This window comes from Cupressus sempervirens, chromosome 6, assembly GCF_028749045.1.
Source record: "Cupressus sempervirens isolate cs-2001-9-10 chromosome 6, ASM2874904v1, whole genome shotgun sequence".
NCBI classification, from domain to species: Eukaryota; Viridiplantae; Streptophyta; class Pinopsida; order Cupressales; family Cupressaceae; genus Cupressus; species Cupressus sempervirens.
In genome coordinates, this window is record NC_143123.1 from 521,975,089 (window position 1) to 521,987,939 (window position 12,851).

The 12,851-nt window shown below is 38.9% G+C and overlaps 1 protein-coding gene across 1 annotated transcript in view; it reads left to right on the plus strand.

Annotated features, from left to right (window-relative positions):
* PFI (tubulin folding cofactor E / Pfifferling (PFI)) overlaps window positions 1-12,851 on the plus strand; it is a 198,055-nt gene that overhangs the window by 128,504 nt on the left and 56,700 nt on the right. The window lies entirely within an intron of this gene.

Sequence of the window (12,851 nt, forward strand, 5' to 3'; positions counted from 1 at the left end):
GTGTTATCTACTCTTCCAGATAGCTTGTGGAGCCAAGGGTTTCTGCAGTTGTTACATTGATCATTGGGAACGGACACTCCCATTGATGTGCATAAGTGAGGTGGTGAAATATCTTTCGAAGGGTTGCGACTGTTGGAGAAGACAAATCAGTCTTTTCATTTTGCCGAATTTGTGGCCTAGGGCTAGATTCGTGAAGGGATAAGTTGGATATTGCTACATGAACTCTGCTACAGCAACTTTGCTATAGTATCCCTGCTACAGTAACTTGCTACATTACTGCTGCTACATTAACTTTGCTATAGTACAGCTGCTATATTATGGCTACTATAGTGATGCTACTACAGTAACTTGCTACAGTGCCATCGCTACAGTAATTTATTGATGTAGATGCATATTTTCTCATTTATAGTCAATGCTCTATGTTTCAAAAAAAATACAAAGACATTTGTTGTTGGTTGTTTGGAGTTTTGCAAGTGTATAAATTAAAATTTGGCATTTAAAAAGTAATCAGACTTTAGATCTACAATATATATATCCCTTGTGTGCAAAGTGTTTGACGAAATTCTCAAGTTAACAATCAGGAAATAAAAAATAGAATTGCACAGGATTTTACTGTGGTATAAGAGCTTGCTTGTAAAGTGTTAGACAAAATGTCAAACAAGTGAATTAGAGAATAATTTGTGGTTGACGAAGTTATAACCGGTTGGGGTTATTGCAGTGGTATCAGAGTGGTTTCTTGCCATCCTGTGGGGTAGGAAATTTATATTATTGTTAGATTTGTTACTGCATTTGGAGTGACTAGTACTCTAGCATTTTCTAGCCATGGACAAACATAGGAGGACTGATAGTTATAGAAATTAGTGGAGTAATGACAAAGTTAGCGTGAAGATGAATGCTTTGCAGGAGAGTATGGAGAGACTTAAGCTTCATCAACAGAGATTGACAGAGAGCTTGTCGGATCTAGAGATAATTGAAAGGGCAATGAGGTATATGGTTTCTGTTTTTAGAAGGCCGACATTGAGGTTGCAGGGAAGGAAGCTTGAGTTTTCCCCGAAAGGAGTCCCTGATGCAAATGTACCTATATGTAGTACGATACCTACTAGTCCTATTTACAGTGTTGACAATGGACTTATTTCACAAGAACATGTGGTTGTGTTAGCGGCAGCAGAGGATAGCGACATCGAGCTTGAGCAAGTTTATGCTCCTAGAGTTGTTGCTACAGTTAGTGCAGAGATAGTTGATGTAGTTGTTACCATTGATACTTTATACTCTCGAGGACAGGATTATTATTAGAGATTTGTATGTGAGATCTCATGGTATTGCTACAGTGCAGGAGGTGTTTGCTTCCTCAGGTGGGACATAGGCATGTATAGAGTCACTTAGCTGTGATGTTGGTGATGTGGGTGTTTTAACGGAGTCAGTAGATGTGGGTTTATGCTCTAGTATTACTGATTCACAGCCTAACGTTGAGTCATGTTTGCAGAGTTGGGAGTTTGCAGTTAAGGCTTTGTCAGGAGATGTTGATGTAGATAGTATGGACACATCTGATGATCCATTTGATGATGCTATGAGATATACTGGGTATGACACCCCTTGTTAGATATTGGGTGACGACTTCGAGGAGGATTTGGATGAGTCCCAGGATCAATGCTTACAGGATCTTACTATTGAGGTGGAAGCTGGGACATGTGAGGAGATTGATACAAGGGCCTCCATTTCTTTGGATGAGGATTTGGTTGAGGTACATGGCAGTTGTATGTCTGATGCAAAATTGTGCGAGGAAGATAGCACTCGTATGAGTGATCTTGTGGTGGAGAGTTGTGATTCAGTTTCCTATCTCAGTACAGCTAGTGAGATAGAGAGCTTGCATAGGAGTAAGGGATTACAGAGGCATCATGTGACTTGTCAGATGAAGTTGAGTGATAGTAACATTTCTTTAGCTCTTGAGCATTATGGTGCTATCCGTCAGATATTAGCTACCTCTGGCTGGGGTGCTCCCATGTTTGATTAGCAGAGGTTCATGCGCTTCAAGAGGCTGTTAAGATCTTGAAGCATAGTTACTCTCAGTTAGTTGTTGATAGGGATTACCTTCTGGAGTGGAGTAGTACCTGCTATGAGATGTTAGGGAAAGAGGAGGAGGTGGCTGAGCTCACCTATGAGCTTGAGGGGATTGTAGACTCTCTTCAGTATACTCAGTTGGCTCTTCAGGAGTCACAGTCACAGTTGGATAAGGTTACCATGGAGTTAGAGCGTGTACAATTAACATTAGCACCAGACCCTGTTCAGTTACATATTGTGGTTAGTGGTGAGTTTGCTTCTACGGTTGAGGATGAGGCATGCGATGATGTAGCAAACACAATCGTCTGGGATGAGTGTAGTATGTACAGAGGAGGTGAGAGCATCAGTGGAGACAGGCTCTCATGGTGATTTGCTTCCTTCTACTGGAAGTGAATCTATTTCTTCTTTTCATACCACAGGTAGCATTGAACAGTTGGCATTGTCACATTTTTCAGAGGGATCAACTATGGATTATAGAGAAGTAGATTAATGCTTCCACATATAATTTTTTCTGTACTGAGTCATTCATGGAGTATTTGCTTGAGAGATTGGATTTGCAGGAGCTTTCATACAATATATTTGAGGGTACTCTCATTTAAGGCTCTCGTGCTATACACCGATTGGTGAGGAAGATTGTAGAGACCTTGGCTACAATGCTTCCCAATAGGGATTCTGTGGTTGGGTTTGCTGAGAGGGATGCCTAAGATCTTGCCCAACCAATAGTTCGGAGTTAGAGATTGGAGCCATCTTTTGATTGCCAGTTTGATGATGATGAGTCCTTGACAGAGATTGAGAGTTTTTATCGGCATTACATTGTGAGGAGTGCTCATCACTTTTCTTTCAACCCACAGGTAGAGGACTTGGTTTTCAGCGTTATGGATGGTGACAGAAGGTTTGGTATTCATTATACTCGTAGAGGGTGTACTTCTCTGCCAAGGGATGGAGATTCTAAGATACAGGGTATTGTGAAACTGTTGGATGTGCTAGTGAATGAGATGAATCAAAATCACAAACGGATGATCCAATTTATTTTGAATCCAAGATTTGAGCAAAGCATGGTATCACTTTTTTGAAGACCAAATGTGATGATATAGTTGTGGCTTCGGGTCTGCGGGACATTTTTTATGAGATGCTACACGAGTTTGGTACAATTGAGGTGGAATATGATAAGAATTCATGTGAGGTTAAGTCAAAGGATGCAGTTGTTGGCATGAGTTCCCAGAATCATGTATTTGATGGCAATGTAGCAATAGTGGGAGTAGGAGCATGCGAGGATACTATCATAGCAACAACCACTTCTGTTCAGTTGAACCATCCAACAAGGAGTTTAGCAGTATGCATGAAGTTGTAGTTGTGTGCTTAGATGATAGTACACTTGATATTGTTGATGAGGTGAGTGATGTAGTGAGAGAATCATGTTATACTATGGATCAACAAAGTGTTGATGTTCACTTCATGGACAGTCCAATGTTCGACATGGATGCAATATTGTCTTATGACAATCCATTGTTTGAGGTTGATGTTGATCACTCACCTGAGAGGAGTTGGGCTCAGTTTTCACCATCTGTAAAGATTCAGTTTTGTGTTGCGGCAGTTGGTAATGTTCTTGTGTCTACATATTTTGATGTGGCTACATCTATTGTTGATACAGTTGGCATGAGTGCATAAGATTCTCCTATAGCTACGTCTCTTCAAGGGATTGTTGATCAAGATTTCAATTCAGTATAAATCATATTTGTGGGGACTAGGATGGAGATATTTCTTGTGGGGTTTTCTTCTGGTGATATTCTAACTCCTACATAATTAGCACAGGTTTTGAGTGCTATATTGCAGGTTATGTTGTTGGTCCTAATGATGTTAGTGGTATGCGGTTGGTTCAATGTTAACAGGGGTGTCACATACTGCTTCATTTGGGATCCAGGTGGAGGTTGGAGCTCATTGTGTTGTTGGATTGCTTGTGGACAAGCAATTTCAAGGAGGGTGGACTGTAATGTCCCCCATCTTTTTAGCCTCTTAATGGTGTTCTTAGCCTTTACATTCTCCAAAGGCTAAGCGAAGGAATAAGGATAAATTTATTAAATTAATTTCTTATAAAGTCATTAAATAAATTAAAATTAAGAGGTGACTTAATATTTAATTAATTTAATTAAAAGTGACTAAAGTTAATGAAATAAATTAAAATAATTTTCTAGAAGGAGGAATTAAATATTATTTTATTTATTCTAGAAGGAGGCCCATCTATTGGAGGAAAAGAATAAATTGAGAGGGCAGCCTCATTGTTGATGATCGAATGTGTTGTCATCTACTCTTCTGGATAGCTCGTGGAGCCAAGGGTTTCTTTAGTTGTTACATTGATAGTTGGGAACGAACACTCATTGATTTGCATAACTAAGGTGGTGAAATATCTTCTGAAGTGTTGGGACTATTGGAAAAGACAAATCAGTCTTTTCATTGTGCCGAATTTGTGGTCTAGGGCCAGATTTGTGGAGAAGGAATAAGTTGGATATTGCTACAGGAACTCTACTACAGTATCGCTGCTACAATAACTTTGCTACAGTACCGTTGCTATAGTAACTTGCTACAGTACTGCTGCTAAAGTAACTTTGCTACAATACTGTTGCTATAGTATCGTTGCTACAGTGACGTTGCGACAGTAAATTGCTATAGTGACGTTGCTATAGTGCCGTCGCTATAGTAATTCGCTATAGTGTCATTGCTGCTACAGGAACTTGCTACAGAAAAAAATCTAGATTCCCTTGAGCAATTTTCCAGGTTTCTATCTATTTCATTTGTAATGCATGGAGGTTAGATTTGAATATTTATATCAGAGTTTTACATCAGAATTGTTGCCCTAATGTATTTATTGATGTAGATGCATATTTTCTCATTTATAGTCATTGCTCTATGTTTCAAAAAAATACTTAAACATTTGTTGTTGGTTGTTTAGAGTTTTGCAAGCGTATCAATTAAAGTTTGGCATTTAGAAAGTAATCATACTTTAGATCTGCAATATATATATCCGTTGTGTGCAAAGTGTTTGATGAAATTCTCAAGTTAGCAATCGAGAAATAAAAATAAAAATTGCATAGGATTTTGCAGTGGTATAAGAGCTTGCTTGCAAAGTTTTTGACAAAATGTCAAACAAGTGAATTAGAGAAGAATTTGTGGTTGATGTAGTTATAATCGGTTGGGGTTATTACATTTTACTTCCAATAGTTGAAGTTAAATTCCATTGAAGTTGTTAAAATAGCTATTATTTCAAGAAAGTTGTTAAGCAAGAGTAAGAATAGATGGATAGTTGTATGTTGATGTCAGTGGATGTCTGATAGGAATCATAAACTAGGCCACTAGCATCCTAGCGGCTTGTTAGGAAGCCTTGCATGGTAATCTTGTCTTTTTCCCCTTGAATCATTGCATCTATGGAGGTAGCGACGCTGGTAAGCTTTCATCAGATTTGATCCCCGTCCATCTGCTAATCTTTCCATTCATAGGAGTAGAAGTAAAAAAACAAGTAGTTTAGTAGTTGGAGTTTTGAAGAGCAAAGTTGGAAGTGAGATAAATTGGAAAAGTCAATTGAGAAAGTCAAGTCAAAGTTCGACATCCTTGAAAGAACAACATAAGCCCGCCTATGTGATTAAGTAGCAAATCACATTAATATAATTGAGTTAGTATCCACACTTGTAAGGAACCTTGGAGTTTTCTCATGTTCTTGATGAGTATTTACTTTTCAAGACAAGGTTGAGTGTTTGGTATTTTATATCAAGTATTCAATTGCTATATGTTATGTAGTGATACAAAACTGACATCAACACTAATCCCTTCAAATCAACACCCCCGCACTAAGGTGATATACTTGAGATGCCAGACAAAGTGTGCACATAAGATGAGATCACAAACACCTCTAGGGCCGGAAGTAGTTCACCTGGTTGCTCTTGTAGTCCAGTCCATAGGGACAACAGACACCCAATAGGTAGATATTCACATTAAGGAGGATATGACATATACAGCTCTTGAAGAGGCTGACAAATCACTTGAGGAAGATGGGATTGTATCTTCCCCTTTGGCAGTAGCTAATGAGGAGCCAATAGAGATACAGAGCGAGAGAGTGGAACCCTTTGACACATTCTCATTTACGACCAAGGCATAATTATTTCTTAGAGAGTTGTAGAACATGGAGCATTCCACCAGGGAGATCATACAACAACCTAGGTTTCAAAATATAGAAGCCTTTCGGACCGCAGCGAAATCTTTGTCCACATTTATGCAGAAGTGCTGCCATATGGACTGGAAACTATTTCAGCAGGGGGAATATACTCGATTGAAGTTGGTGGCGGCGTGGGTATAGAGGTACACTATCCTTCTACTTCGGATCAATCATCTCTCATGGAGACCCTTGCAGATATGGAAGTTGCTTTCCGCCAGGCATATTTGGAACTACAACAAGGCAAAAGTTTGGCTCAAGAATGGGCAATAGAAAGAGCTACGCTCGAGGAAAAGTGGAAGGCCAAGAAGGCTACCATGGAAGAGGCCTGGAGAATAGGAAAACTGAAGTGGAAAACAGAGTCACTAGGGCGAAGGCAAAACATCCAACGGGTTTGTTGTGAGGTCCTCACACCATTGCCATAAAATTTTTGGGGACCCCCTTTTTAAAAATTGCTTGGCAATTTTTTTTGGAGTTGTCCAAACATTTCCAATTTTAGAAAATTTTACACCTTGGACTCTCTCTAGTTAGGAGAAATGGTTAGATTTGTTTTTCATCCGGTTTTAACTTGATTTTTCGGAACTGGTAATTTTATCATTAGGCCGAACAAATTCAAAGACTAACCTTTTTTTCAATGGTTAGAACAATATTTGGCAGGATAAATTTACAAATTTTAGGACTTTGGCGGTTTTATTTTGAAAATTGGATTGTATAGACTTGAACATTTTCAAAATGAAATTTTTTAGATTTAATTGTTTGGAAAATCTTGAATTTTTCGATGAAAGAAGGAAATTTATTGATAGTGAAAGTAAATTGGAGAAATTGATTTTGAATGCTAGAAAAATGATATATATTTTTTTGGTAAATTTTTTTAAAAAATTGCATTGCCAAAATCGAAATGGACTTAATTGCAAAATTTTGCATTAAATTGGTTAAAATTGCCTTGAAAATTTTAAAAATATTAAAAGATTGGTAAAGTAAAGTTGAAAATCGATTTTAGCTTGCTAAATCCGGTTTTAAATGATATTTTAATTGCCAAAACATCATTAAATGAATTTTTTTAACATCTCCAAGGCTTTATTTATTTTATTTTTGCAATTTTGGTTCCAACCAGCAATGAAAAATGCAAATTTCACTAAGGCAAAATAAATTTTCTAGCTTGGCATTTAATTTTGGACCATGAATGGTGGATTAATTTAATTTTCTTCTCCTCCAGGGGCAAGTCGGCCAGCTTGGAGGAGTGTATGGCGTTGGGTATAAGAGGGCTTCCCCCCTTTTTCATTCCTCATTTCACCACAAGCCCTCTTATCTGCTTGGCTATTTTCTTAAGCAGCCTTTGCTTGGCGATTTTCTTCTAGCTTGGAGTAGATTTCACATGCCTTGGACAAATTCTACAGCTCAAAGGTGATTCTTGAGCGGATTTCACTCCTTGTTCTTGTTTGGTTTTGTTTCTCTTATGTTCTTCTTGCATTCATTATCCACCACTTCATCATCCCATCGATAGGTTGAAGATTGGAGAGATAAGTGTAGAATCCATGATAGGACATTTGGGGAGGCAGAAATAAGCTAGACCACCCTAAGAATGAAGTTAGGAGATATAAGTGTAGTCCATCCTAAGGTAATGAAGAGGTAGAAATAAGTGGTAGTCCCACCCCTAAGTTGAAGGTTGGAGATTGATAAGTGTAGTGATAGGACTTGGCGAGGCAGAAATAAGTTATAAACCATCGATAGAAAGGTTGAAGATCGATAAGGGTAGTCCATATCACTTAGAACTAAGGGGCAAAAATAAGTGTTTAGGATGGTAGATGTTAGTGTAAGTAAGAACCCAAAGGGAGCGAACACCAAGAAAGACAAAGAGGACATGATACCCAGGACCACCTTATTCTCAAAAGTGAGGCGAATAACCAATACCAATATCGGTACAGTGAACATGATATAGCTAAAGGACAGACTAAAGGAAGGAAAATCCCCCATGGCAAAGAAGATATACAAAAGTGGAATTGTACATGCGGCGGCCTTTCCTCCTACTTTGCCTTGCCTAGAATTGGTTATGGAATGTGCATCCAAGTTTGATTTGGTTAGCAAATCCATCATTTTTGATGAAGGGAAAAGAGTGTTGGCTAACATTGGCGGATAGGCGATTGAAGAAGCATTTAACATTCCCTAGTACAAGAGCATAACAGTGGTAATGCTGGATCAGGCGGCCAAGTCATTCCAGGAAAACCAAGAGGCTTATTTCATGCATCTAAAGCAGGATTGGCTACACAAAGGCAAGAAAGGAGTTACCAGATCGTCAAGACTCACCGTGTCAGTCTTCAAATCGGAGTATGGCGACCTCATTGTCCTTCTCAACCGGATCATGGGCCTAGCTCAAGGTATGCAATTCGAAAACTGGATGTACTTCTTCATTGATGAAATTGAAAAGAGAAAAAGAAGATTTGATTGGGCTAGGATCATAAGTGAGAATCTAGAATTGCAACTTGGGACCGTGCAAAATCAAAAGCAATTCTATATGGCGTGTGATTGCGAGGTTGTATGAAAATCTGAGACTTAAGGCCATAGGAGTAATTGGCAATGGGCTAGGGCAATGTTTGGTGCATGAATGCTATCTACAGCTTCATTTGCACAACAAAAAAGACTATAAAATATTTTGTGAACCCTTTGCCATGAAGACAATAAAGGTGCTACAAGGGACACCTGCTAAGAGGCTTTGATTAGAAGCAGAAGCAAAGATTAAAAAATATGGGAGTTGGTTTATCCAGTTTCCACAATTCACATACATTAGAGTAGCAGGAAGCACAGTTTGTCCCAAGAGGCTTCCAAGGTACCCACCCAACAAGGTAGTTTTGATGGAATTGGCTAGGCAACTTGACCATTATGACAAAATACTGAAACTTAAGGGTGAGACAGGGATTACCTTCTCATTCGGAATTGGCAATGATAGTTGCCCCAATCCTGTCGCTTTTGCAGTTGCAGAGAAATAATTGGAATGGTATCATCTAGGATGGTACAGAGCAAGGCAAGGATTCGATCCTAATGGTCTTATCGAGGCATCGCACGAAAATGCATTTAAACATGTCCCTACTATAGAAGATTTTTGGGCCAATGCACGAGATGACTTTCATGTGAGAAAGCTAACTTTCTCAAGATTGTCAGTGAACATGATGAGGGCAATTAGATGGAGAGGCCTTGATATTCCCTATCAACTAGAAGATGATGAAAATGTGTTGAGAGAAGATTATGATACAGTAGATGGAACAGAATTGAATCCAGTGGATTGGAATGATCACCAAGATCCTTCCTTGCAGGTAGTTACAAGAGCAGTTGATTTGCAGAGTCGTGGTACAAATGGAAGTTGAGGAAATTGCAAAGTCAAGAGGTACACCTTATGAAAAGATGAAGCCAAAGGATGGTCCAGTGAAATCAGTCAGACAGAGGGGTAAGGAGGTAGCCAGCAACGAGGAACATTTAGAAGTAAGAAGAGAGGTTTGGAGGTTGAAAAGGGTAAAGAACATCAGGAACCGCCAACAAAGAGATAGAATGCAACGCCATTAAGGGAAAGCATAATTGAGGCTAGAGGCCAAGAAGATAACACAAGTAAACAAAGGACTGCGGTAGAGGTGATCTCCGATTCAGAATCAAGTGGTTATAATGGTAGCACCGAGTACTCTCCTCTCAGAAAACTAACATGGAGATGACATGGTAGTTACTAGTGGAGAAGAAGACGAGCCGATTGATATTGAGGAAATAAGTCAGGTGCCTGAGGCCGTTGGCGATGCTTTGCTAATCGAACCAAATCCAGATTTGGGGAGATGCATTGCATCACTATGGTTAAGGAAAATGCTTATGCCAAGAGGCGAGGTAGTGACTGCCCGAACAGTCGAAGACATCCAAGGATTAATGGAAAAGTGTGATAGGGAGAACTAGAAACAAATGACAAAAATAGTGGCAAAGGTGACTAGGAGCGACAGTGATGGTCACCGAAAGGTTCAGATTGCTATACTAATAGTTAACAAGGCATTGGATGAGATTGCAGCTCAGGAATATGAAATAGTAGAGCATAACTTGGGAAGAAACACATATGACATGGAATGTGAGGAGATCTAGGAGGGTATATTTTCAATCAGAGAAAGGTTGAGGAAGGCAAATGAAAGGATCATAAAGTTGGAGGCGGAGAATAAATATTGGAGAGATTGCCAGCCTATCCAACATTTGCACTAGACAACGCTTCCTCAAGATGGCGGGAGCAACATGGAAGAGATATCAACTCAGCTGCATGAAGTCAAAGATTGGATCCATGATACAATCCAAGACGGGCGAAATTTCTTGCCTTCCTTTATCTCGACATTCCAGTCACTAGTGACTGTTAGAGACAAATTTAGAATACTCGAAGTAGAGTGGAAGGATTTCCTTCCATTTAAGGACTTAGCCATTCCCAAGCTACAGACATTGATTGGGCTACCAGAAAAATATTTGGAAAGGGCCAAGTTGGTTGATGAAGGAGGATTGAGTACGGTTGAGTGTTGGTTTGTTGCCTTGACTACCAAATTGAGAACATTGGAGGAAATATAAAATGAGATTGTGCAACACAACCCAGGCGTTGACACTTCCATTTCAACCATGATGAGTGATGTTGGGGCTGTGCTTGATTTTGAAGATATCAAAGAGGAGAGCATCAATGAGACAGAGTTGGGATCAAGATTGGATGAGTTAGGGAAGGTTGCTATCAAGAAGAAACATTTGGGCACCCTTGCCTCCCTTAATGCCTTTATCAGATATGCCAAGGAATATGAGAAGGACCATGAGAAGACATTGCAAGCAGCGTGATGAATTCAGCTGAGGTTAAGATGAGACACACACCTTGCCCTCCTATGGAGGAAGTCAACAAAAGGCTAGCTACGTTCATTGCCTTGGCTAAAAGGATGAAAGAAAATGGGAGATTTATATTAGAAGATCATTTGATGTAAGCCCAAGTGGCAATTTCTCTTTCTTCTTGGATAGGACAAGTGTCTAATTTTGATTGGCTACCATTTTGGTGCCTTCTCATTGGTTGCCACTTTTTTTTTTCATTGGTCCATTGATGAGATGGCATCTTCTCATTGGCCAATGTGGTGGCAATCCTAATTAGGGTTTCTAGGATGCAATCTGGATCGTTGGTTTTGCCTCTTTATTTCTACTGTTGGTTGTAAATTTTGGCCTCTATATAATGCCAATTGCTATCATTTGTAAAAGTTCGGAGAAAATTGTTGCATAAGATAATGCCAAAATCGCTTTTTCTTTTTCATTGTTGTGACTTGCATGGTGATTAAGAACTTTTGGTGTTGTTGCATGGTTTCTACTTCTAATAGTTAAATTAAGATTTCCTTTCAAGTTGTTAAAATAAATTTCATTACAAGAAATTGCTAAGTAAGATTAAGAGTAGATGGATAGTTGCATGGTAGTATTAGTGGATGTTTGTTAGGGATCTACAACTAGGCCACTAGCATCCTAGCGGCTTGTTAGGAAGCCTTGTGTGTTAAACTAGTTCTTTTTCTTTGAATCATTGCATCTATGGAGGTGGAGCTGCTGGTTAGCTTTCATTAGATTCGATCCCCGTCGACTTGCTAATCTTTCCATTCATAGGAGTAGGAGTAGAGCAATGAATAGTTTAGTATTTGGAGTTTCAAAGGAGGAGGTTAGGAAGGCATCAAGTCATTAGAATACTCACCCTCCATCACCATCCCCATCTCCATCAACATCCTTTGAAACTCATACAAAACCATCGTCACCACCATCCCACCAAAAGTCCAAGTTGTCCTCAAAGAAATAGTGTAAGGCTGCCTATGTGATTACCAACAAATCACATGGATATACTGAGTTAGTATCCATAGGTATAAGGAATATTGGAGTTATTCTTATGTCTTCATGAGTATTAACTTTTCAAGAGAGGAATTGTGTGTTTGATACTCCGTATCAAATATTCAATTGCTATATGTTATGTAGTGGTACAAAACCGACACTCAACAAGGTTGTACAAGAAGTTCAAGCAAAACAAAAGATAGTTGAATGTGACCTGCAACGGTTTTCGGGGAAGCCCGAGTACAAGGATGTCTTCCGAACCTTCTTCTTAAAGTCAATTTTTTCTGTTTTAGTGTGTTCAACAATCGTCTTTCTTTTGGGGGGGATAGATGTAGTAAGGAATAAAGTAATATTGTATTTAACACTTGTTAAGCTTGAGTGGGTTGGGGAGTTAGGAAGTGAGGGAATGCGCCTGTTGGTCTTCCCAACCAACCGACCCTTTATAAGCACTTGGAATATTGATAATGTACTCATGATGTTTTGGTATGAAAAAAGTAAATCATTTGCTTGCCAACTTGGTATTGTGGTAATAAGGTATATCCTATGTTTTGCTTTGTATACATATTTGTATTATACTGTGAACTTGAGTAGTATTACCATTCTACTATATAGACCTCAAAGCTAGAATGTGAAAATTAATATTAGATTCAAGATAAAGAAAATTAGTGCTACCAGCTATACATTAGATTCTTGCAATATAGAACCACCTTTTTTTCCCCCAATTTTTTTTTTCTTTTTTAAAGCCACAAGGATT